This window comes from Mirounga leonina, unplaced genomic scaffold (assembly GCF_011800145.1).
Source record: "Mirounga leonina isolate KUSES-001 unplaced genomic scaffold, KU_Mleo_1.0 Mir_154, whole genome shotgun sequence".
Taxonomy (NCBI): Eukaryota; Metazoa; Chordata; class Mammalia; order Carnivora; family Phocidae; genus Mirounga; species Mirounga leonina.
In genome coordinates, this window is record NW_023270389.1 from 39,381,238 (window position 1) to 39,406,994 (window position 25,757).

Sequence of the window (25,757 nt, forward strand, 5' to 3'; positions counted from 1 at the left end):
AAAAACTAATGATGTAGTGTATGGTGATTAACATAACAATAAAAAATAAAAAGAAATTCCTTATAGTCTTTTACTAGCTTTCTCTTGCATTTATCTTCATATTTTTACACTATCTCTTGATTCGCCAACTTTAGACATTGTTTTATAACTTTTGATTAAGGAAGATTAGGATTTAGTCCTTCAGGTAGATCTGCCAGCCAGCCTCCACCCTCTACATACAGCTCAGTCTTCTCACTTCATCTCTCCAATATAGTTATATCACAACTTGGAGTAATCAAGTTTCAGAGTTTACATTTTTATGACTATACAAAAATTGTTCACTGCTTGAGCTAACATTTCTTTGCTTGAACAAACATTTGTTTTCCTGGAGTTAATCATTACCTCATTTTTCATTTGTTAATTTTTTTTTGCACCTATTGCTGAGTATTTTCATAATCTTCCAGAGCCTCTCAAAGCGATTTTCCATGTTTTAAATGAATCAGGTCATTAATCAGATTCTTGTTTTCCCTTGAAGATGTCCTTGTTGGAGACTTTCAACTTTCTGCTTCAGTCTGGATGGTGTTCTCTAGTCTGCTTCATAGTTGGTATCCTGGGATTTATCTTTGAGTGTCTTTGTTGGATTCCCTACTTCCTGTATCTTGTGTCTTTTCCTTTCTTGATTTTTTTCCCACTTACTTCAGTAAAACCCCATCCTTCAGTGGTTTTTGAGAAAAGTGCATGGGAAATAAATTTATGAGACATTGCATGTGTGAAAATGTATTTATTCTACCTTCACATCTAATTTATAATTTGATTTGGGGTAGAATTTAGGACTTAAAATAATTTTCCTTCAGATATTTGAAGAATATATTCCATTGCTTTCTTCAAAGATTGTCAACAACTGGTCATTCTTTCTCTGATTTCTTGTATGTGATTTATTTTTTCCTCTGGAAGCTTTTATGATTTCATTATTTCACATTTCAAAATGATGTGGCTTGGTGTTGGGCCTGTTTTTATTCAATGTGCTAGATAGTGGGTGGATCTTTTAAATCTGGAGACTTCTGTATTCAGTTAAGTGAAAATTTCTGGTAGTCTTTCTTTGACAGTCCCTCCCCACTCTTACTGTTTTCTCTCTGGAATTTCCATTAGTAGAGTTTTGGACCTTTTGAACTCATCTTCTAATTCCCTTATCTCTTCTGCTTTTGTCCAGCATTTAGTCCTCTCATTTCATTTTATGAGGTCCCTTGGCTTTATCTTCAAACTATTCCACTGTGTTATTTATTTTAGCTGTTGTATTTTTAAGTTCCAAGAATGTTCCTTTCTTTTGTGATTGTTCTTTTTCTCTCTCTAACTTATTCTGGGTTGGGGAAGGGAGACAGTCCAACTGTTCCTTAGACAATCCTCAACCACTTTCTGAATTTTCACCACAACACTTCACCACTGCCTTGTGTTGTACATGATGCTTATGAATCATGAGCCTTTCCCAGGCTTTCTGTGGGTGAAAAGCATTGTTTATCATTAGGGTTACAAGTCTATGGGCACTCATGTTTCACCCTCTTCTACCCTCAGCTATTTGGCACTCCTTTCCATTTGCTGTTGGTTTTCATTTATTGTGGTTTAGCTGTCTCCTGGTTTTACCAAAGATGAAGTTTGTGTTTTGATTCTTACTACTTCATGCTATTTTCAGATAATTTCTCAGAGGAGAAGGGGACAGAAATATCTATTTTGCCATCATAAAAACAAAAATCCTTGGAATATATCTTAAAGGCAAAATACAGTTTTTTACCCTACAAATATCAGACTGAGGGAACTGTCCATGTCTCTGTTTGCTTGTTGAATCTAATGTAGAACTATTAACTTTCTCTTTATACTTACATATGTGTAGCCTGATATTTATTTATGCAATGAGGAAAAATTGTAGCACCACAAGCTTGCCTTAACTTGAGGGAAGAAATTGCAGCTTTATTAAATCAAGGTATCTGCTTATCGGAATCTACCCATTTCTGCAACATTGGATAAGCTTTGCTCTGATCCTACACCTAAGCTTAGGCTCTTGACCAGGTGTTTTCCAAAACAAGAGACTAATAATTTGACACTGGACAAGTGACAATGACAACTTCTCTGTTTACTCACTATTGCCTCATGTTAATTACAATTTAAGCTTTTTCTTTTTCTTTTTTTATTAAAAATTTTTTTTATTATTATGTATGTTAATCACCATATATTACATCATTAGTTTTTGATGTAGTGTTCCATGATTCATTGTTTGAGTATAACACCCAGTGCTCCATGCAGAATGTTCCCTCTTTAATACCCATCACCAGGCTAACCCATCCTCCCCTCCAGAACCCTCAGTTTGTTTTTCAGAGTCCATCGTCTCTCATGGTTCTTTTCTTTTTTTTTAAAATACAGGCACACTATTCATCACCACTTAGAAGAGCTTGGTCTGACCATGTGGGAAACCATGTCTCCATGGGTCATATCACAGATGTTAGGCAGTACCAGGTAGTGGGATGCTATAGTTCTTTCTCAGCATGATGTATATTTGAAACTCTATAGCCTCATACAACTTTGAACATGTTTAATGTTTGGGAAATTCTCCACCTTACAATGGATCTGTGTCCCAAAGGTGAAAATCATATGCTGGTCTTTCCATTTTCCTTTGTGGTCAAAGCACAAAGGTATGAGACCTAGCCTTCATCAGTGAAGCTCTCATCATGAAAGATTTCAATTCAGAAACTAATGGCATTAAGAAGAAGGTGTTGTGAGGCATGCAGCTTGGTGAAGGTGGGAGCAGGGGCAGCCATTTCCCAGAGGCAACAGAATGGACATCCAGCGTTAATGGTGCAAAATGTGGGGTCTCTGCCCAGTGGTGCTGGCTGTGGCAGATTTATGGCATAATGGGTACAACATGCCAGGAAGCATAGCCTTTAAACCTGGTTTTCTGATGGGCCTGGGGTATTTTAAAATTTGCTTATTCTGTAAACTATCCATATTGGGTTCTGTTGACACATCTTCCTGATTTCCTCATGAGAGATAGAATGTGACACCATCTCTTACCCATGCTGTTTCCCTTGTCCCTGATATCTAGTTTGAGCTCTGATTTTGTTCATCTTGTTACTTTATCAGCTTTATATCATGTGAGGAAGTTCTTTTAGTTGATATTGAAGTTCTGGTCCCAAGAAGCTGAAAAGTGTCTTTTTAGAAACCATTAAGTGTGGAGCCTGCTGCAGGGCTTGATCCCAAGACCCTGAGATCGGGACCTGAGCCAAAATCAAGAGTTGGACACTTAACCGACTGAGCTGCCCAGGCACCCCATTCAGAAACATTTCTAAGTAGTCTTAAGCAGGGCACATGAAGTGTGGATCAGATTGGGTTAGGTTTCAGACCTTGTAGGCAGCTGGGTGGGGGGAGGTGGGAGGGTATGGATGCGGGGAGGGGAGTGGGTGAGCTCCAGGTGACTTCTGTCCTCCCCAACTGTGCAGCATTACTTGGAAGAACTGGTGACTCTCTGCCATTCCTATTAGAATTCTTCCAATAAAATGCAGTGGGAACCAGGACTGAGTAAGGTAATACTTTGCTATGAATTCTTATGAGAAAACTTATTTTAACATATATTTTCAGTTCCGTTTTGCTCAGACACATCTTTTACGTGTTCTGAAGAGTGACAAAATACTGACTAATGAACAGTTTCTTGTTGCTTCGTAGATGCAGTTCAGGAGGTGAAGGTGGTCCTCTAGTCTCAAAATAGATGGCTAGTCTTAAGGAATTGTAATCTGCTGCTGGTGCCCTGAGGAGATACAAACTACCTGATTATTTTACTTCAGCCAGTGGCTCAACCTTGACAGCAAGACTTTATCTCTGCTGTGGAAATGGAGCTGTTGCCTGTGATTCCCACCTTTTGCTCTGCAGTTCTGAGCCATGGGGAAATTCCCTCACATGTTTTGTTCCTTGGGACTCCTTGGTGGTAGCTAATGAGAAACGATTATAAGGGTATGTATTTTCTTTTGTTTTATATAACCCAGAGTAAAAGTATTTGAATACAGCAACTCAGGAATGCAGTGAACATTACAGATGACTGTTTGCATCTCATTTATGGTTTATTTTAAAACCAGTAGTCTCTAAAATTTTCTGATTGCTTCTTGAACATGTATCTTCAATATGTGTATATTAATGTATAAACTATATGCATATGTTTTTTTACAATGCATTATATATATATACATAATGTATACACAAAGAGTGACAGACAGGTTGCATTAAGATTAATATAGATAGGGCACCTGGGTGGCTCAGATGGTTAAGCGTCTGCCTTAGGCTCAGGTCATGATCCCAGGGTCCTGGGATCGAGTCCCACATCGGGCTCCCTGCTCCTTGGGAGCCTGCTTCTCTCTCTCTCTCTCTCTCTGTCTCTCATGAATAAATAAATAAAATCTTTAAAAAAAAAAGATTAATATAGATAGAAATTTTAGTGTTTTCTTCTTCCACCCTGATGGATTGTCTTGTGTGTCACTTAGGACCTATGCATCCAGTTTTAGAGATGACTCTGCTTGTCTACACATGGACAGGGCAAATAGGAAATGAGAAGTCTGAACATTCTTCGAGGAAGCACCCTAGTTTCAAAAAGGTGACTGGTTTAGCTATGCTTCATTCAACAAGGATATGCTTTCTGACCTTGCATTTGCCTTACCATACACATCATTCATGGGTTCCTCCTCCAACAGGGGAAGCAGAGCAGCAGAATGGGAAGAGAATTGATGAGGCTTTGGAGCGTTGAAATTACAGCTTTGCCATTAATTAACCTGGAGACTTTGTGGAAGTAATCTGACCTGCTTTAGCCGTTGTTTTCTGTGATTAGGAGGGATCAAGCCAGGAGGATCCAGGATGTGCTAATGAAACACATTCTTTTCCTGACAGTGTAAAGTACTGTCAGATCTATGATGAGAAGTTGGTGCATAGAGAGAGATCAAGATTTTCCTTGGTTGGAAGAGAGGTAGTGTTGGAACTAGAGGACCCCACAGACCCAGAGATACCTGTAAGTGGTCCTCCTGCATAATCACTATATCAATGCCAGAATATCATCTATAACTTTCCTGACAGAGGGTCATCTAACTTCCAGCTCTTGCAATTGAAAACTCGTTTGTTTTTAAAAGTAGACCATTCATTCAGTTAAGAAAGATTTGAATTGAGATTACATATTTAATGCTTAAAAACCATGAAATAATACACAAATGTAGCATAAAATAATTTATATTTATAGATGTACATGACAGTCTTTTAAAACATCTGAAGACAACTATTTTACTCCTCTTAGACTCTTTACCTTTAAGACGTAGATGCTCGATTATTTTTTTTAAAGATTTATTTATTTTGAGAGAGAGAGAGAAAGGTGGGGAGGGAGAGAGAGAATCCCAAGCAGACTCCTTGCTGAGTGCAGAGCCTGATGTAGGGCTTGATCTCAGGACTCTGAGATCATGACCTGAGCTGTAATCAAGAGTTGACTGCTCAACCCACTGAGTCACCCACGCGCCAAGATGCTTGATTATTTTTTTTAAGATTTTATTTATTTATTTGAGAAAGAGAGAATGAGAGACAGAGAGCACGACAGGGAAGAAGGTCAGAGGGAGAAGCAGACTCCCTGCTGAGCAGGGAACCCGACGCAGGACTCGATCCTGGGACTCCAGGATCATGACCTGAGCCGGAGGCAGTCGCTTAACCAACTGAGCCACCCAGGCGCCCTATGCTTGATTATTTTAATAAGTCCTTGCATGCAATGATTTCCAGACACCCCCTTGTTATCCTCTGCTATTCTCCGCATGCTCTGGAATTGGTTTGAGGGTTCCTGGTTTTCAGAAGATGACTCCCAGAGTTGGTTTTCTGAGCAGACACCAGCCCTTGGGGAGCACTGCCTCACTTTGGTAAGACCCATTCCTGGTCCTCAATCACGTACTCCAAGGAATCTATTTGAAAGCAGGCAGGGCTTCAAGCCTTTGGGATGGAACCCCATTCTTCACTTGTTTCTAGATAGCTGGCTTGAAGACTGAAACCATATTAGTGGATGTATTTTTGGATTTTACTCCACCGTGTCTTTCTGCCTGGCTGGGATCTCTGAAAGCCAAATCTGGCCAGTTGTCTTGGATAAGAAAACTCATACCCTGATACCCTGGATTCTGACTTCATCTTTGCTCTCAGGACACCCAAGAACATTCTGCTTGGTGTGTCCAAATCCCAGGCCAAATTTTCTTAGAATTGCTTGTTATGGTTATCAAGCCTGGAACAGACTCTCTTTCTTTCCACTCCCTCCACCTCTAAATGGCTGCACAGTTCATCTCACCTTTAAAATACACAGGCTTGAATTGTCAATTTCCCTCATACATATACATCTTTTTTGTTCAACTGGAAGATACATATTCTATAGGCAGGAACTAGAGATTTTTGCATCTTGATATTCAGTGCAATGCCTACTGTAAATCCTTGCACATATCACATGCCTACAAGTAGTTGTTGAGCTAAAGCTACGGTAAGGTATTACTTCCACCTTAAGGTACTTTGGAAAGTTATTCGATTTGTTGGATCTATCACTATATTTATACTTTGAAGAATTTGTATGTTTCCTCTTTGATGACTTTGCAAGTTATAACAGATAAGATATCACTTTTACTTTTGGCTGACAGGAAAATTATAACTAAGTTCACTTACTCTGTTGGCTCCCTGCTCCATTTACCCTCCTCAATCCTCATTTCCCATTTCTGTTTCTGTAATATTTTTATTTTATGCTTCTCTCTTATTTTTTTAGCAAAATGTTTTAAATCTTTTTTTTTTTGAGGAGGAAAGATATTGTATAAGGCTATTTTAATAGAAATCAAATTGTTTTTATTTATTTTCCATTTTGACATTCAGAAAGTATTAAAAGAACTGAACTGAAGAAGATGGAAGAGGCAGAGAAAGTCTAGATGCCTACCCACTAAATAAATATTCATCATTTTTACAAAACAAACTGTAATGCTTTTTTTTTTTGGTAAAGCAATGTAATCTACAATGAACTGAGTAACTGGAACTGCAAATGGAAAAGAGACTAAAAGATTCATGTATTTCAAATAATATGACCAATTTCTCAGAATATAGCCATCTGGACAAAGTCCATGTTAATATATGAAAGAAAGACAAGTAATTTCCTTGGAGTATACCTGCATGAAATATCTTCCAAATAGGGAAAATATGAGTTTGGGGAACGATGAGAAATACTGAAACTTAAATCAATGTTAAATGACTCTAAGGGACATCGAGTAACTATAAAATAATCAGAAGTTTTGTGAGCTGTTTTGAAGTTGTTCTTATTTATTTTGAAGTCCTGTCTCCATATTACTGTAATGTTGTGACAAGGTGACAGTGGCAAGTTTCCTATAATCAGTGCCGGAAATGAGAATATATTCCTTATCTAGGTTTCATTGGAATTTATTATATACTACATATTTTAGCACTTTAGTCTTACATTGTTCTCTAATTGACTCAATGACATATTTATATACAGGAGACACAAATGAGGAAGACCCAGTCATTGACCATCCAGACCTAACCATTTAATAGAGGAGCTCATAGTCTGGAACTAATCTAGTTATATCAGTTGTATTCATCTCGCCTATTCCAATATATGATGTGTGGCCCAAGGGAAGTATGGGCATGATCTATCAGCCATCATCATAGATCCTAGGAGGTCAAACACTTTGGTTGCCATTCTAGTCTTGCTACCCATTGCAATTATGTCCATCTTGCCTCTGACAGCAAAGTGCTGCCATTTCCCCCATTTTCCAAGATCCCACCATCCCCATTGATAGAAAGAATCCAAATCCATGTAGCATCCACACCATCATCTCCAAATTACAGAAGACAATCTAGAACAGAATTTCTCAAAGATGTTACTGCCCTTTTCAAACGATTATAGTAACTGTCTTTGTGAAAAGAATGTCCTAAAAGACCCTGTCCTGGAAAAGATTTAGATAGAGGTTATCAAACCATACACAAATCCATTTTAACATTTCTACCTCCCTTAGCTTTGTAATTTGTTCTTTAATACTATGCCAAAGATGTCCTATCACTCTTATTTCATTTACTGTAGGCCATAATCAAGTGTGCACTTCAAAGAACTTCCCGAACAAACCATACAGAAGTCTTCCATGTGTTCTTGCCAAAATATTGAATCTTGAGTCAAGGGTTAGTGCCCCCTTGTTGGTTAATTCTCCCCTTTCTAGCCTATATTTTGTGCTCCTTATACCAGTCTACATTATCAAAATCAACTTCACATGTTTCCCTAGTTTCTGCCAGGAAATATTTGTAGGTTCTGCAATTCCTTTGATGTGCTGGATTTTTTTTTTTTTTTTTTGAGCTTATACTTCTCTACTCAAGCTATGTTAAGACCTGACTCAGCTTGTAGCCAGGAGGCAATGAGGAAGAGGCAACTTTTGTGGAGAACCAGACAAATTTCTACTGTCATGCTGTTTTGCTTATTTCCTAGTAAAAAGTTCACCTACTTAATATATACTCACAGCATGCTTATATTTTATGTCAAATTATAAGAATATCAACTTGGTAATATTTTAGATATACACTTTTTGCAATGGCAATTGTGGAAAATTGATCGCAAATCATTCTTAAATAGTAATCTCTCCCAGAAAATTCAAGTAATGATTGTTTAGTAAAAGAATATACTTACAAAACAAATTGATATAATCACTTTTCTTAGCCTTTCAGTGCAATTTTATTTAGAGACTATATTCCTATTGATGAAACAGAAGAAGATAAAGATCCTCATTTGGGATTGTCTTCAGCTGTGTTTCCTCAGAGGGACATCTTGACACAAGGAATTAAGTAAAGGTGGCTTGTTTGGGACCTGTGTTCCTAGAAAACACAGACTATAAGTGAGACTGGAAAGGGAAAGATTCCGAATCAGAGTACAGTAATGAGCAATAACCCCAATGGGCAACCAGCACCTAATCCCTGTGGGATCTCTGGGAGATGGTGTGCATATGGAATCCCTCAGAATGATCTAACCCAAGAAGCAAGGGAGCTGAGGCACCATTCTCCAACTCTCAACTGTCAACTGAAGGCCGTCTCTGAGGACATTGACTCCCTAGCACTTCAGGCCATCCCAGATCACCTTCAAAATGCCCTCAGGTGGAGAATTACTGGTGCTTGCAGTTGGGCACCTTTGACCTATATGAAAACAATGAGTACCAAGGGATATGGGCAGGATCTCAATAAATTTCAGTTGTACCAATACATGATTCCCACATGGTTTAGCATTTGGCTCTCAAAATCACAATTCAATGATACTTGCTACTCTTTTCTCAGAGGAGAGCTGAGAGAATAGAAGGATCATTTAATATACAAAAACTAATATACAAAACCTTCCCCCACCAGACTATAAGTACTGTGAGAGAAAGAAATTTGTTTCCTTTGATCACCATGATATCCATATTTTTGACATAATGTCCACTTCCTAAAATTATTGAAATGGAAAGTTTCTCTTTTTTAATTTTTAAAATTATGGGGTTTTTTTGTTTTTGTTTGTTTTGTTTTGTTTTTTAGAGAGAGAGAGAGACAGAGGGTGGGGAGGGGCAGAGGGAGAGGGAGAGAGAGAAAGAATTTTAAGCAGGCTCCATGCCCAGTGCTGAGCTGGATGCAGAACTCGATCTCACAACCCTGAGATCATGACCTGAGCTGAGTTGGACACTTAACCGACTGAGCTACCCAGGCACCCCTGGTTTAATTATTAAAATAAGTACTTTTGGGTGATGGACATTAAGGAGGTCATGTATTGTAATGAGCACTGGGTATTATATAAGACTGATGAATCACAGGCTTGTATCTCTGAAACCAATAACACATTATATGTTAATTAATTGAATATAAATAAAAGAATAAAATGAATGCTTTCTACAAAGCATTAAGCATTTAACCAGAGCCTGGCAAAAAGTAAGCACCTAGTAAATCTTAGTAGAATGAACAAATGAACCAGAGAAAGTTATTTTTAGTCCTGCTATATTTATTTTAATTAATTCTAATATTTAGCTATTACAAACATTATTTTAAATTTTAATGGGAACTGGGGTACCTGGTCTCCTGATAAATACTAGAAGATACAATTCTTTTATAAATGACACATGAGTCTATTTAATCTTCCTACACTTTCTATTAGTTCTAGCATATTTAGAATGTCAGACTATTCAGTTTCAGTCTATATTAAGGAATATTTTGACTTCTGAAATGCACACACACACACACACACAACCAACCATTCTCCTTTACTCTCTCCATAGAGGTGTAGAATATTCTGTTGAGTTCAGAATAATTTATATTTGGCACAGGACTGTATTAAATAATTTATTCTTGCAAAATTTTTCTTAAAGCTTTTCCCCTTAGGTTCTTGAAATTGGTTTGTATGCACTGAAAATATATCAGTTGAAAGTGGACGAGAGTCTAACTCAGAAAAATTTGGGGGAGAGAGGAGAAACCAACTTGAAATTAAACATGGACTTCACATGATCCACATAATAGAGAATTGGGTCTTCAAGGGCAGATTTATTGCCCATGTTTATGGCTTTATTGTGCAAAATATATATTTACCTTTATAATAAATTATTATGTGAAAATGACTATAAATTAAGCTCAGGATGAATCTAGGTTTTGTGGAGCCCAAAGATTACAATTTTGAGAGACCTCCCCTGACCCTCAAAAGAATACACTATTATAAATACAAAATTAGGTACAAAAGCAAATATTTATTTAGAATGAGAAATTACAAATTTATCAAAAACTAAAAAATCCTACCTAATCACAAAATCCGGAAAAATAACATAACCTATTATTATTAACTACTTGATGCCCATGTATAATATTTTTTCCTACATTTTTGACTGCATACTTTTGAAAGCCTCTTCTCACTATACCTATATAATTTAATTTTTTATAAAGAATAGAAAGATAACTGAGTCTTTCCTCTAAGCATGCTCAGCCAAAGGTGGTTTTTATTATTGATAATTTTAAAAATTTGCCTTCAGTTGCCTAACTTGTTATGATAATGCCCTGTAATTGTTGAGATTGACATCAATTTGGGAAAAGTTTTCTCAAGTTTCTTTCGTAATTGTATTGTGACATTGCAGGGCTTCTTTAGCTGTCCCTTATGTATTGCCCACCCCCGACTGTTACTCAGCTCCCCTTAGATATATATGTTTTTCATATCCTCCATGTTTCCTAACTTTTCTTCCATCTTTACTCTCTTTGCCTTTTGTTCGGTTAAATTTTGCATCTTTTCTTCCAATTCCCCTTGCTTTTGGAGATGTGTCTAGCAAGAAGTTTATCAATCTGATTAATTCTTTCAAAGAACCAGCTTCTAGTTTCATTGATCTGTTCTACTGCTCTTTTGGTTTCTATTTCATTGATTTCTGCTCTAATCTTTATGGTTTCTCTTCTCCTGCTTGATTTAGGCTTTATTTGCTGTTCTTTCTCTGGCTCCTTTAAGTGGAATGTTAGGTTGTGTATTTGAGACTTTACTAATTTTTGAGAAAGGCTTTTATTGTACTTCCCTTTTATGACCACCATTGCTGTATCCCAAAGGTTTTGAACTTTTGTGTTTTCATTTTCATTTGTTTCCATGAATTTTTTAAATTCTTCTTTGATTTCCTGGTTGACCCATTCATTCTTTAGTAGGATGTTCTTTAACCTCCAAATGTTTGAGTTCTTTCCAAATTTCCTCTTGTGATTGAGTTCAACTCTCAAAGCATTGTGGTCTGGAAATATGCAGGGAATAATCCCAATCTTTTGGGACCAGTTGAGACCTGATTTGTGACCCAGTATGTGATCTATTCTGGAGAAAGTTCCATGTGCACTTGAGAAGAATATGTATTCTGTTGCTTTAACATGGAATGCTCTCTCTATATATCTGTGAAGTCCATCTGGTCCAGTGTGTCATTCAAAGCCCTTGTTTCCTTGTTGATCTTCTGCATAGATGATCTGTCCATTGCTGTGAGTGGGGTGTTGAAGTCCCCTACTATTATTGTATTATTATCAATGTGTTTATTTGGTTTTTAATTGGTTTTTATAATTGGCTTCTCCCCAGTTAGGAGCGTAAATATTTATAACTGTTAGATCTTCTTGTTGGATAAACACTTTAAGTATGATATAGTGTCCCTCTTCATCCCTTAGTACAGTCTTTGGTTTAAAATCTAATTTGCCTGATATGAGGATTGCCACCCCAGCTTTCTTTTGATGTCCATTAGCATGATAAATTGTTCTCTACCCCCACCCTTTCAATCTGGAGGTGACTTTAGCTGTAAAATGAGTCTCTTATAGACAGCATATGGTTGGGTCTTGCTTTTTAATCCAATCTGATACCCTGTGTCTTTTGATTGGAACATTTAGCCCATTTATATTCAGAGTAACTATTGAAAGATATGAATTTAGTGCCATTGTATTACCTGTAAAGTCCCTGTTTTTGTAGATTGTCTCTTTTTCTTTCTGGTCTGTGTTACTTTTGGGCTCTCTCTGCTTAAAGGATCCCCTTTAATATTTCTTGCAGGGCTGGTTTAGAGATCACAAATTCTTTTAGTTTCTGTTTATCCTGGAAGTTCTTTATCTCTCCTTCCATTCTGAATGACAGCCTTGCTGGATAAAGTATTCTTGGCTGCATGTTTTTCTCATTTAGTGCCCTGAATATATCATGCCAGCCCTTTCTGGCCTGCCAGGTCTCTATGGATAGGTCTGCTGCCAGTCTAATGTTCCCACCCTTGTAGGTTAAGGAGTTCTTGTCTCAAGCTGCTTTCAGGATTTTCTCTTTATCTCTGAAATTTGCAAGCCTCACTATTATATGTTGGGATGTTGACCTATTTTTATTGATTTTGAGGAGTGTTTTCTGTACCTCCTAGACTTAAATGCATTTTTCCTTCCCCAGATTAGGGAAGTTCTCAGCTATGATTTGCTCAAATACACCTTCTGTCCCTCTCTCTTTCTTCTTCCTCTGGGACCCCAGTAATTCTAATATTGTTTCACTTTATGGTATCATGGATTTTTCAAATCCCCCCCTCATGGTCCATTAGTTGTTTTTCTCTCTTTTCCTCAGCTTCCTTCCTTTCCATTGTCTTGTCTTCTATGTCACTGACTCCCTTGCCTCATTTACCCTAGCTGTTAGAGCATCCATTTTAGACTGCATCTCAGTTAAAGCATTTTCAATTTTGGCTTGATTAAAGCTTTTTTTTTTTTTTTTTTTTAACTTATTTGGGATAGCAAGAGAGAGAGAGAGAGAGAGAAAACTAGCGGGGGGGATGGAGGGGAAGGGGCAGAGGGAGAAGCAGGCTCCCCCTGAGCAGGGAGCCTGATGTAGGGTTCAATCCCAGGACCCCAGGATCCTGACCTGAGCCAAAGGCAGATGCTTAATGAACTGAGCCACCCAGGTGTCCCAATTTTGGCCTGATTAGATTTTCTTTTTGCACTAAGAGATTCACTAGTGTCTTTCATGCCTTTTTCAAGCCCAGCTAGTAACTTTATAATTATTATCCTGAATTTCAGCTCTGACATTTTACTTATATCCATACTGATTAGGTCTGTGACAGAGTATTACCTCTGGTTCTTTCTTTTGTTGTGAATTCCTCCTTCTAGTCATTTTGCCCAGAGAAGAACGGATGAATGAGAGAACAAAATAAAAAATAACCGTGGCCCAAGGGAAATGCACACTATACAAATGTGAAGAGGTCAGAACCGCCCCCCCCCCCAAAAAAAAGAAAAAGAAGAAAAAGTGAAAAAAGAGAATATAAGCTCACAGGTGGACACAACAGGGTGAGCCACTTGACCCTGGATGTATTTTAGTCTGTGTGTTAGAAGACACTAAATCCCAAAATTGTAAAGAAAACAAAACTTATTTATATACAAAAATAAAATTGAATATAGTGAAGGGAAACCAAAAGTGAAGAATATATGTGTAAAATGTAAACGTAAAAATGAAAATTAAAAATGACTTAAAAACAAAGAGCTGATAAAATAAGAAACTGGTTGAAAAGGAAAAAAAGAAAAAAAAAGAAGGAAAATTTTAAACTGAAAGATAAAAGAATTGTGAGAAAATAACCTCAAATTCTATATTCTATTTTCCCCTAGCATTGGAGTTTTGAAGTTCTGTGTGCTCCATAAACTTGATACTCTCCTGATGTTCCAGCTGGTCTTCTGGGGGAGGGGCCTGCTATGCTGATTCTCAGGTGTCTCTGCCTAAGCAGGGTTGCACCGCCCCTTGCCATGGGGCAGGGCTCTGTATAAGCTACTTCGTGTTGCTCTATGTGGTATTTGTTCCCTGAAGGCTTTCCCCATGGCTTTAGAGGATGAAAATAAAAAAGGAAGCACCCTGATCTCTAGCCCTGGAGCTGAAAGATCTCAACCCCCTCTCTTCAGTAAACCGTCAGGGAAAAACAGTACTTTTGTGTGTGCCAAACCCTGCAGACTCCTGCAGTGCGCACTCATGCCAATCCTTCTGGAGAAGGGAGGAGAGTTGCTATGGGTCTGCCAAATGCAGGGTCCCTGCACGAAGACCAGTCAATGGATCCTGCCCAGGTTCATGGCTTATGACAAACTGAGCTGAGAACCCACTAGGGCTCGCTGACCATAGCTGTTTTCCCCACTCCAGTGCTTGGGAATTCTGCAGGCTCAGTCACCTCTGTTCTTTCTGTGACCCCAGGGATCCTGAAACCACACTGTCCCACCTAGAATTCTGCCCTGCTTTGCTACCTGAGCACCTTTCTGGCAGGGACATCTCTCACTAGAGCAGGCTTCTAACAGTTCCAATTTTGCACTCCAGGGCTATATCATTTTCTGGTAGCTGGCTTACAGAGGCTTCCTCCCCCCACCTTTTATTGATTTTGTTGCTTCCTTCCTGGTGCCATATGACCTATGTGTTTTGGTTTTGACTGTGAGCTCACATTTTCTGGAACTTTAGCTAGGGGAATATTTTAAGACCTCCATCAAAGGTGCTTAGATTCAGAGATTTTTGTTTCCTTCTGCTTAGTAATCAGAAAACTCAAGACTACTTTAAGGTTAATTCTCAGCTCAAGGTTTTATTATTTCTATTTTTATTTTCTTTTAAATCTCACAGGTAGTATGAATTTCAATAGCAGCTTCTGTTTCTGAATTCCTGAAGCGGGGGAGGATATCCCCTTGACTCAGTGCTAAAGTCAGGACAAGTGTTTACACTGAAATCCCCTTCAGTGGGTGCTCTTTTTTCTAGTTCTCTCTTACATTGAAGGTGAATCCCATTGACATCCCACATTGTGGGGCTCCTTATTTGACTCCTCATCTTGAGTTGGCCCTGGAATCTGCCTTCTTTGCCTCATTCCCAGGGCCATCAAAATTCGAGCTCAACTTCAGCAGGGTTCAGCTGATACCCTCAGGATGAAGTGAGTCAGTGCTCTGCTTGCCCTTCTCAATCCACCCTTTCACTGTTTTTTGTTTTGTTTTGTTTGTTTTTGTGTCTTTATTTTTTGTTTTAGCTTCTGAGCATTGTTTACTTCTTTTCCAGAACAGCAATACTTTAAAAATAATGTTTAAAAATGTCCACTGTATTTTTTTAATTAACATACAATGTATTATTTGTTTCAGGGGTAGAGGTCTGTGATTCATCGCTCTTACACAATTCACAGCTCTCACCATAGCACATACCATCCCCAATGTCCATCACCCAGCCACCCTATTCCTCCCACCTCCCTCTGCTCTAGCAACCTTCAGTTTGTTTCCTGAGATTGAGAGTCTCTTATTGTTTGTCTCCCTCTCTGGTTTTGTCTTGTTTCATTTTTCCCTCCCTTCCGCTATGATCCTCTGTATTATTTCTCAAATTCCTCATATCAGTGAGATCACATGATACTTGTCTTTCTCTGATTGACTTATTTCACTTAACATAATACCCTCAAGTTCCATCCATGTCAATGAAAAAGGCAAGATTTCACTTTTTTGATGGCTGCATAATATTCCATTGTATATATATACCACATCTTCTTGTTTAAGATTTTATTTATTTATTTGACAGAGATAGACACAGCGAGAGAGGGAACACAAGCAGGGGGCGTGGGAGAGGGAGAAGCAGGCTTCCTGCCGAGCAGGGAGCCCAATGCGGGGCTCAATCCCAGGACCCTGGGATCATGACCTGAGCCGGAGGCAGACGCTTAACAATACCACATCTTCTTTATCCATTCATCTGTTGGTGGACATCTTGGCTCTTTCCACAGTTTGGCTATTGTGGACATTGCTGCTATAAACATCGGGGTGCATGTACCCCTTCGGATCCCTACTTTTGTATCTTTGGGGTAAATACCCAGTAGTGCAGTTGCTGGGTCATATGGTAACTCTATTTTCAACTTTTTGAGGAACCTCCATACTGTTTTCCAGAGTGGCTGCACCAGCTTGCATTCCCACCAACAGTGTAGGAGGGTTCCCCTTTCACCTCATCCTCACCAACATCTGTCATTTCCTGACTTGTTAATTTTAGCCATTCTGACTGGTGTGAGGTGGTATCTCATTGAGGTTTTGATTGAGATTTCCCTGATGCCAAGTGATGTTGAGCACTTTTTCATGTGTCTGTTGGCCATATGGATGTCTTCTTTGCAGAAATGTCTGTTCATGTCTTCTGCCCATTTCTTGATTGGATTATTTGTTCTCTGGGTATTGAGTTTGATGAGTTCTTTATAGATTTTGGATACTAGCCCTTTATCTCATATGACATTTACAAATACCTTCTTCAATTCTGTCGGTTGTCTTTTGGTTTTGTTGACTGTTTCTTTTGCTGTGCAAAAGCTTTTTATCTTGATGAAGTCCCAATAGTTCATTTTTGCCCTTGCTTCCCTTGCCTTTGGCCATGTTTAGAAACAGGGTATCAGATCAGAAGAAGTTGCTGTGGCTGAGGTCAAAGAGGTTGCTACCTGTGTTCTCCTCAAGGATTTTAAGGGATTCCTGTATCACATTTAGGTCTTTCATCCATTTGGAGTCTATTTTTGTGTGTGGTGTAAGGAAATGGTCCAGTTTCATTCTTCTGCATGTGGCTGTCCAATTTTCCCAACACTATTTGTTGAAGAGACTTTTTTCCATTGGACATTCTTTCCTTCTTTGTCAAAGATTAGTTGACCGTAGAGTTGAGGGTCCATTTCTGGGCTCTCTATTCTGTTCCATTGATCTATGTGTCTGTTTTTGTGCCAGTACCATACTTTCTTGATGATGACAGCTTTGTAATAGAGCTTGAAGTCTGAAATTGTGATGCCGCCAGCTTTGCTTTTCTTTTTCAACATTCCTCTGGCTATTTGGGATCTTTCTGGTTCCATGTAAGTTTTAGCATTATTTGTTCCATTTCATAGAAAAAAGTTGATGGTATTTTGATAGTGATTGCATTAAATATACTGATTTCTTTGTATCTTCCTCAATTTCTTTCATGAATATTCTATAGTTTTCTGAGTACAGATTCTTTGCCTCTTTGGTTAGACTTATTCCTAGGTATCTTATGGTTTTGGGTGCAATTGTAAATGGGATCAACTCCTTAATTTCTCTTTCTTCTGTCTTGTGGTTGGTGTATAGAAGTGCAACTGATTTCTGTGCATTGATTTTATATCCTGCCACTTTACTGAATTCCTGTATGAGTTCTAGCAGTTTTGGGGTGGAGTCTTTTGGGTTTTCCACATGAAGTATCATATCATCTGCATAGAGTGAGAGTTTGACTTCTTCTTTGCCAAAAACATGGAAGATATTAGAGAAACCTTTTCTGGAGAAATAAAAGAACTAAAATCTAACCAAGTCGAAATCAAAAAGGCTATTAATGAGGTACAATCAAAAATGGAGGCTCTAACTGCTAGGATAAATGAGGGAGAAGAGAGAATTAGTGATATAGAAGACCAAATGATGGAGAATAAAGAAGCTGAGAAAAAGAGAGATAAACAACTACTGGATCATGAAGGGAGAATTCGAGAGATAAATGATACCATAAGATGAACCAATATTAGAATAATTGGGATCCCAGAAGAAGAAGAAAGAGAGAGAGGGGCAGAAGGTATATTGGACCAAATTATAGCAGAGAACTTCCCTAATTTGGGGAAGGAAACAGGCATCAAAATCCAGGAGGCACAGAGAAACCCCTCCAAATCAATAAAAATAGGCCAACACACCGACATCTAATAGTAAAACTTATGAGTCTCAGAGACAAAGAGAAAATCCTGAATGCAGCTTGGGGCAAGAGGTCTGTAACCTACAATGGTAGAAATATTAGATTGGCAGCAAACCTATCCATAGAGACCTGGCAAGCCAGAAGGGACTGGCATGATATATTCAGAGCACTAAATGAGAAAAATATGCAGCCAAGAATACTATATCCAGCTAGGCTGTCATTGAAAATAGAAGGAGAGATAAGGACAAACAAAAACTAAAGGAATTTGCAAACATGAAACCAGCCCTACTAGAAATATTGAAAGGGGTCCTCTAAGCAAAGAGAGACCCTAAAAGCAACATAGACCAGAAAGGAACACAGACAATATACAGTAACAGTCACCTTACAGGCAATACAATGGCACTAAATTCATATCTTTCAATAATTATCCTGAAAGTAAATGGGCTAAATGTTCCCATCAAAAGACACAGGGTATCAGATCGGATTAAAAAATAAGACCCATAGATATGCTGTCTGCAAGAGACTCATTTTAGATCCAAAGACACCTCCAGATTGAAAGTGAGGGGGTGGAAAACCATTTACCATGCTAATGGACATCAAAAAAAAGCTGGGGTGGCAATCCTTACATCAGACAAATTAGAATTTAAACCAAAGACTATAATAAGAGATGAGGAAGGACACTATATCCTACTTACAGGGTCTATCCAACAACAAGATCTAACAATTTTAAATATCTATGCCCCTAACATAAGAGCAGCCAATTATATAAGCCAATTAATAACAAAATCAAAGAAACACATCCACATTAATACAATAGCACTAGGGGACTTTAACATCCCCCTCACTGAAATGGACAGATCATCTGAGCAAAAGATCAACAAGGAAATAAAGGCCTTAAATGACACACTGGACCAGATGGATTTCACAGATATATTCAGAACATTCCATCCCAAAGCAACAGAATACACATTCTTCTGTAGTGCACAGAGAACATTCTCCAGAATAGATCACATCCTGGGTCACAAATCAGGTCTCAACTGGTACCAAAAGATTGGGATCATTCCCTGCCTATTTTCAGACCACAATGCTTTGAAACTAGAACTCAATCACAAGAGGAAAGTTGGAAAGAACTCAAATACATAGAGACTAAAAAGCATCCTAAAAGAATGAATGGGTCAACCAGGAAATTAAAGAAGAATTTAAAAAATTCATGGAAACCAATGAAAATGAAAACACAACTGTTCAAAATCTTTGGGATGTAGCAAAGGCAGTCCTAAGAGGAAAGTATATAGCAATACAAGCCTTCCTCAAGAAACAAGAACGGTCTCAAATACACAATCTAACCCTACACCTAAAGAAGCTAGACAAAGAAGAACAAATAAAGCCTAAACCCAGCAGGAGAAGAGAAATAATAAAGATCAGAGCAGAACTCAATGAAATAGAAACCAAAAGAGCAGTAGAACAGATCAACAAAACTAGGAGCTGGTTCTTTGAAAGAATTAATAAGATTGATAAACCCCTGGCCAGACTTATCAAAAAGAAAAGAGAAAGGACCCAAATAAATAAAATTATGAATGAAAGTGGAGAGATCACAACCAACACCAAAGAAATACAAACAATTATAAGAACATATTATGAGCAATTCTATGCCAACAAATTAGATAACCTGGAAGAAATGGATGCATTCCTAGAGATGTATAAACCTCCAAAACTAAACCAGGAAGAAATAGAAAACCTGAACAGACTCATAACCAGTAAGGAAATTAAAGGAGTAATCAAAAATCTCCCAACAAAGAAGAGCCCAGGGCCAGATGGCTTCCTAGGGGAATTCTACCAAACTTTTAAGGAAGAATTAATACGTATTCTTCTGAAACTGTTCCAAAAAATAGAAATGGAAGGAGAACTTCCAAAGTCATTTTATGAGGCCACCATTCCCTTGATCCCAAAACCAAAGACCCCATCAAAAAGGAGAACTATAGACCAATATCCCTGACAGACATGGATGCAAAAATTCTCACCAAAATACTAACCAATAGGATCCAACAATATATTAAAAGGATTATTCACCACAACCAAGTGGGATTTATCCCTGGGCTGCAAGGTTGGTTCAAGATCTGCAAATCAATCAGTGTGATACAATACATTAATAAAAGAAAGAACAAGAACCATATGATCCTCTCAATAGATGCAGAAAAAGCATTTGACAAAGTATAGCATCCTTTCTTGATTAAAACTCTTCACAGTGTAGGGATAGAGGGTACCTACCTCAATAAATTCTAGTCCTATTTTCTCCTTTTAGCAGTTAGCTGCAGTTGGAGGTACGTGGTAGGTACTCACTACATGCTTTGTGGTGGATGCTCTCCATCAGTGAGGACAAACTGAGTTACTACCTCACTGATTGGTAACAGCTTCTGATAGGGCTATGAGATGGATACTGAGGTGATATCTGGGCTCAGCTGGAAAAAGTGTGTTGATTAATGAGTGACATCTGGGTTTGAGTAGCAGAAGGCCACACATACATGCTATTGGGACAATAATCATGTGTACAGTTTATGTTTTTCTTTTGAATTCCTTATCTGATTTTTAAAGCAATCTTTCTACCTAGTGCTTTTTAAATTATGGCATAAGTTTATTCAACTCTAAGAAGCTTATCAGAGATCCATGATTGTTTAAAAACAATAATTTTGTAAGCTATGCATACTCTGTGCATGTGTGTGTGCTATATAAATAAATTTTTTGAGGAAAGGTCCTTGGCTTTCTTGTCCACTGTTGCATCCCCAGTGCCTGCATATATTAGGTGTTCAACCAGTATTTGTTAAATGAAAGCATGAAAGTCTAAATGATTTCCAGGGTTTTTTTGAAACCATGGTTTCTTTATGTGTTGCTTTTCACTGATCAGAAGATGCAATCTATCTTTGTCTGGGGATTAGATGGGCTCTGAAACTATTAGAATCAAATGAGTTAAACAGGACATTTAATTTTAGTGAAATTTCCAGAGTTGTCTTATAGAGCCCTGTGATTACATGGATCAAAATTTTAAAACTAGTTCCTGACTCATTGATTAGATTAAGACACATGTAGTAGACTCATGTAGGGTAGTTCTAGCCTTGGAAGGAGCTTGATAGTTGATTCATTTGACATTCTCTTCATAAGTATGAGCCATTTGAGGATTGTAATACTGATCTTTATATCACTAACACCTACCATATGGCCTGGTACCTCTTGAGGGGGGAAATTCTTCAGTTCAGATTCATCTTGCTTCAAAAATGGAGGAAGAATGAGTAAATCAATTGGTCAGAGTTACATTTTATTACATGGTTGGGTTAAAGGACATTAAAACCCAGCACTGCACTCATAGCATCTTTATTCTCTATCTCTACATCTCTATACCTACACCTCTATCTACATCTATATCCATACCTGTTTCTCCATCTGCATCTACATCATCTGTATTTCTTTCCTGTCTCTTTCATAGGAAAGTCAAGGCCATAAGGTGAAAATTTTTCATTTTCTCCTCTCTTGTTCATTGTAATAGGTAGTTAAATGGATTCAAGTCCCCCCTTCTGACTTGACCATCTCTTTTTCTCTGAAGGCAACCAATACACACTGGACCCTAAATTGAGATTAGAAATAATGGTATTAGTGGAAAATAAAATATCCCAGTTGGATCTCCAGATTAGGCTTTTGACTAAAGAGTATTGATTATCAATAAATTAATGTTTTGACTTCTGTTCTGCTACTGTCCCTTGGGGATAGGGTTGTTGATCTAAAATCCTTTAAGGAGGAAAGACAAGTAGCAGGAAATTATTGGGGCACTTCAATATCATTGGTTTTGCTTCCTTTTGACAACAATAAAACTAAGTTCATAATCTATTATAGTTCACTTTATTTGCTATATAAATGTTTGTTGAATGAATCAATAGCTCATGTCCAGCTCACAACCTGATGCTTGTCTCCCTTCAAGGATGTATCTCCCAAGAGATTGGCCTTTGCTTGATTTGTAAAATACCAACTACCTTAATAAGACTGAAATTTTGAATTAGATAATAAGAGTTCTGTACTGTATTTATTTTAGGGAAAAAAATGATCATTGTAGAGACAGATGGTAGAGTTCTCATCTAAAAAAAAACACAAATAGGAGCTTTTAGAAATGTGGTGTGAAAATCACATGAGAATAAAAATTAAGGAACTAAAGTTGTGATCTAGGAGATAAATTTTGTGCATTTCAGATATTTTCAATTCTACGCAATGACAACTGAACTTATCAGTCATCTTCAGTAGCAAGTACATAAATTTTGTAAATGGACAATCAGATAATTTCTAAATTAGAAAAGAAGAAAAAAAAATCTAGCTGCTGAAATCACCCAGCACACATGGAGAAATGAAAGTAAACATGAGCAAATGAAGTGGGAGTCACTGGATTAAAGGTGTGCTTTATCACAGTCCATGAAGAAAAATGTGAATATAGAATGTCTAATACTATTGAAAATAGTACCTATTGATATTGCAGTAGGTATTTTATAAGGGAAATAAAGGACTAAAATAAAAATCAAGACCTATCCAGAGCAGGAATTTTCGAATTTTATTTTATCCTACAGTTCCACCTTTCTTCCTCCTGCCCCCCACCCCCAGTTTGAATACTATAATTTGGAGATTCCTATAATTCTTATGACCCATTGAATAACTCTCCCAAAAATGTTTAGAGACATCCATTCATTTGGAATGAAGATAGTGATGGTGTGATTTCCATAGTTGGAGAAACGGGAGAGAGGGAGGAAGTGAGAGGGACTTGGGGAGGAGCCAGGGAGAGGGTCCTGGAAGAGAGGTGCATCACAAATGGATGAAGGCAAGAGACCATGAAAACAAACAGGTGCTTCTTTTCAGCTTCATTGTCCTGAACTTCCCTCAAAAGACTTTTCTTATAAGTAGGATGACTATATAATTTATTGTCAAAACAGAGACACTTTTCTGAGTGAAGTGGAGTGCTATTAATAATTATGTCTGGACAATGGTGTAAATACAACTTTCCTAGGCAAACAGGAATGAATGTCCACTCCACACCAGGTTCCCTGTGGTGGGAGCTTTGCTTGCTGTGATTACTACCTTCCTCCTCTCTTGTAGATACTATTAGAGTTATTTTGTTGTTGTTTTTTGTTTGTTTGTTTTTGTGCTTTTTTAATATAAAACTATTTATTGACCACTGTTTACCAATATTTACAATAATGTAAACAATATACAGTTGGATAACATTCTGACTACAAAATTATTGTTTTTCCTGGTTTCTGCTGAACCAGTAACTCAAATACTGAGAAGACTGAGCCTACATGTCAGGAATGAGTTGGGGTAAAGAAAATACATGCAGGTTAAGAATTTGGATTATAAAAGTCTGTCCACCCATTTATTCCAGCAGGTGCTAAATTGCCAACATCTCTAACCATCTGATTATGATTAGGTTTCCATGAACAAAGTCTTAGACATTCCATGAATCATGACCTTTTAGTCAATACAGCACAGAGATTTCAACTTCTTGAAAAGGAATGGTTCACTAGAAGGAACCTTTAAGTGTCCATTTAACTAAGTTTTGCTTACCTAATTAAAACACACCAGGACTTGTCTAGTTTTGTCATTTGGGTAGGTAGGTTGTTGGTGGTGATAAAATTTTCCTTTCAGGGATCTTGCAAATGAACTTGCATTTATATGACTGTAGATATGGATATGGATTCTGATATGGCTGCTTTTAAATTGTCCAATTTAAAAATTTGAAAGGTTAAGGCTTCAGGAAAAACTTCAGTTTAACTTTAAGTGATTTATTTCTTTAGTTGCTGAAAATGATAGTATCCCGGAAACACAGGCTTATCCATGGTTATAAAATGCTGTTTTTGTTTTGGTGAGTGTTAAAAAAACAAAAACCATTTAGGTATGTATTTTAAGTATACACACAAAACCCCCCTAAATAGGGCGCCTGGGTGGCTCAGTTGGTTAAGCGACTGCCTTCGGCTCAGGTCATGATCCTGGAGTCCCGGGATCGAGTCCCACATCAGGCTCCTTGCTCAGCGAGGAGTCTGCTTCTCCCTCGCACCCTCCCCCCCTCATGCTCTCTCATTCCCTCTCTCTCAAATAAATAAATAAAATCTTAAAAAAAAAAAAACCCTAAATAAACAAAAAATCCAGAATGGTCCTTAGGCATATAGGAGTTAAACACAAATTCTGACTGAGTAACGACTATGAAGATTTCCCCCAACATATTAGAAAAGGTGTTCTCTAATGCAGAGGGATAATATACCATGGTCTCAGGTATTTTTTTCTGATAAAGGAAGCAGCTACAGAAAGCTTTTATTTGTTCAAAGTAACCATTGCTATAGATGTAAAAAAATCCAGCAACTCCCAATACTACTTCAAAACAAACATATCAAACTTGATTTTCATTAGAATGTTATTTCTTCACACTAATAAATCAAAAAACAAAGGCCCAGTTTTATATATATTATATAAATATATATATATTGAGCTTCATCTTCTGGACAAGAATGCCAAGTTAGTCTCTCTTCATAAAAAGCAATTACAATCTGGGGACACTTCATATTTGCCTCTTTTGCCAGCACCAAGTCTGCCTCATCTGAATCTTTCCATTTCATGAGAAACATTAATTCTCCACTGTTGTCTGTGGCACCAATTATTCGTTCAGGATCAAGACCTCTGGCAAAGCCTCTTGGTTTATCAGCAGCATCTCTTTTCTTCTTTGATTTGCTATCATCAGATTCACTGTCAGATAAAGATATTCTTTTTGTACCATCTTTTTCTTTACCAGCTTTTTGAGAATTAAGAAATGCTTCCATTAACTCTGGACAATCTAAATTTTCTTCAGGTTCCCAAGTATTGTCAGCATCTGTAAATCCCTTCCACTTCAGGAAATACTCCACCTTCGCATTCACTACACGTCAGTCCAGTATTTTTTCCACTACAAATTCTTCAAGCTCTGCCTCTTCAACTTTTTTACTCTTTCCATTTTGTTTCTTTCCCATTTTTTGCAATGTAGTTTTATTGGAGGCCTTTTTTTTTTTTTGCAGACTTGAAGAGCTATTATTCACTGCCTCTGAGCTGCTCCAGGTCCGGGTCTGCGGTGTCTCAAGCTCCAGCCACATCCAAGGAGGAGGGGGCACGATACTATTAGAGTTTGATGAGTATGCTCAACCACGCAGGCTCCCAAAGGGTGGATACTCTGCTTTTGTTTCCTTTGTTTTCATAGCACACAGACTAATAGGAGTGGAATATGAGATGCTCCCTTTCCAGAGAAACCTCAACAATCTCCTTTTACTTTGGCTTCTTCTTGGGGTCTTAAGGAGTCTTTCAATGCTCTGTGGTAGTCCAGTTAAGGGCAAGACAGTCAAGGGAGTGGCTCTCCCACTCTTGGGCTGAGAGCTGTCTCTGCAAACCATTCTCCTCCTGATGGTGTGTGTGTTCTGGACAGGATTTTTTCACCAGAAGTCTGAGAGGCAGTTGTGAGCTTAAGGAAGGCAACAAGACAACAAAACAAAACGTTCTTTCTGCCATTGCTTTAGGTGCCTATGCTCAGGTAAGCCTCAGCAAAAATAATTCACCAGATGGG

General features: G+C 37.9%; 1 pseudogene; it reads right to left on the bottom strand.

Moving 5' to 3' along the window:
- Positions 1-24,597: 24,597 nt before the first annotated feature.
- LOC118014150 lies at positions 24,598-25,293 on the bottom strand (annotated as a pseudogene).
- Positions 25,294-25,757: the final 464 nt, after the last annotated feature.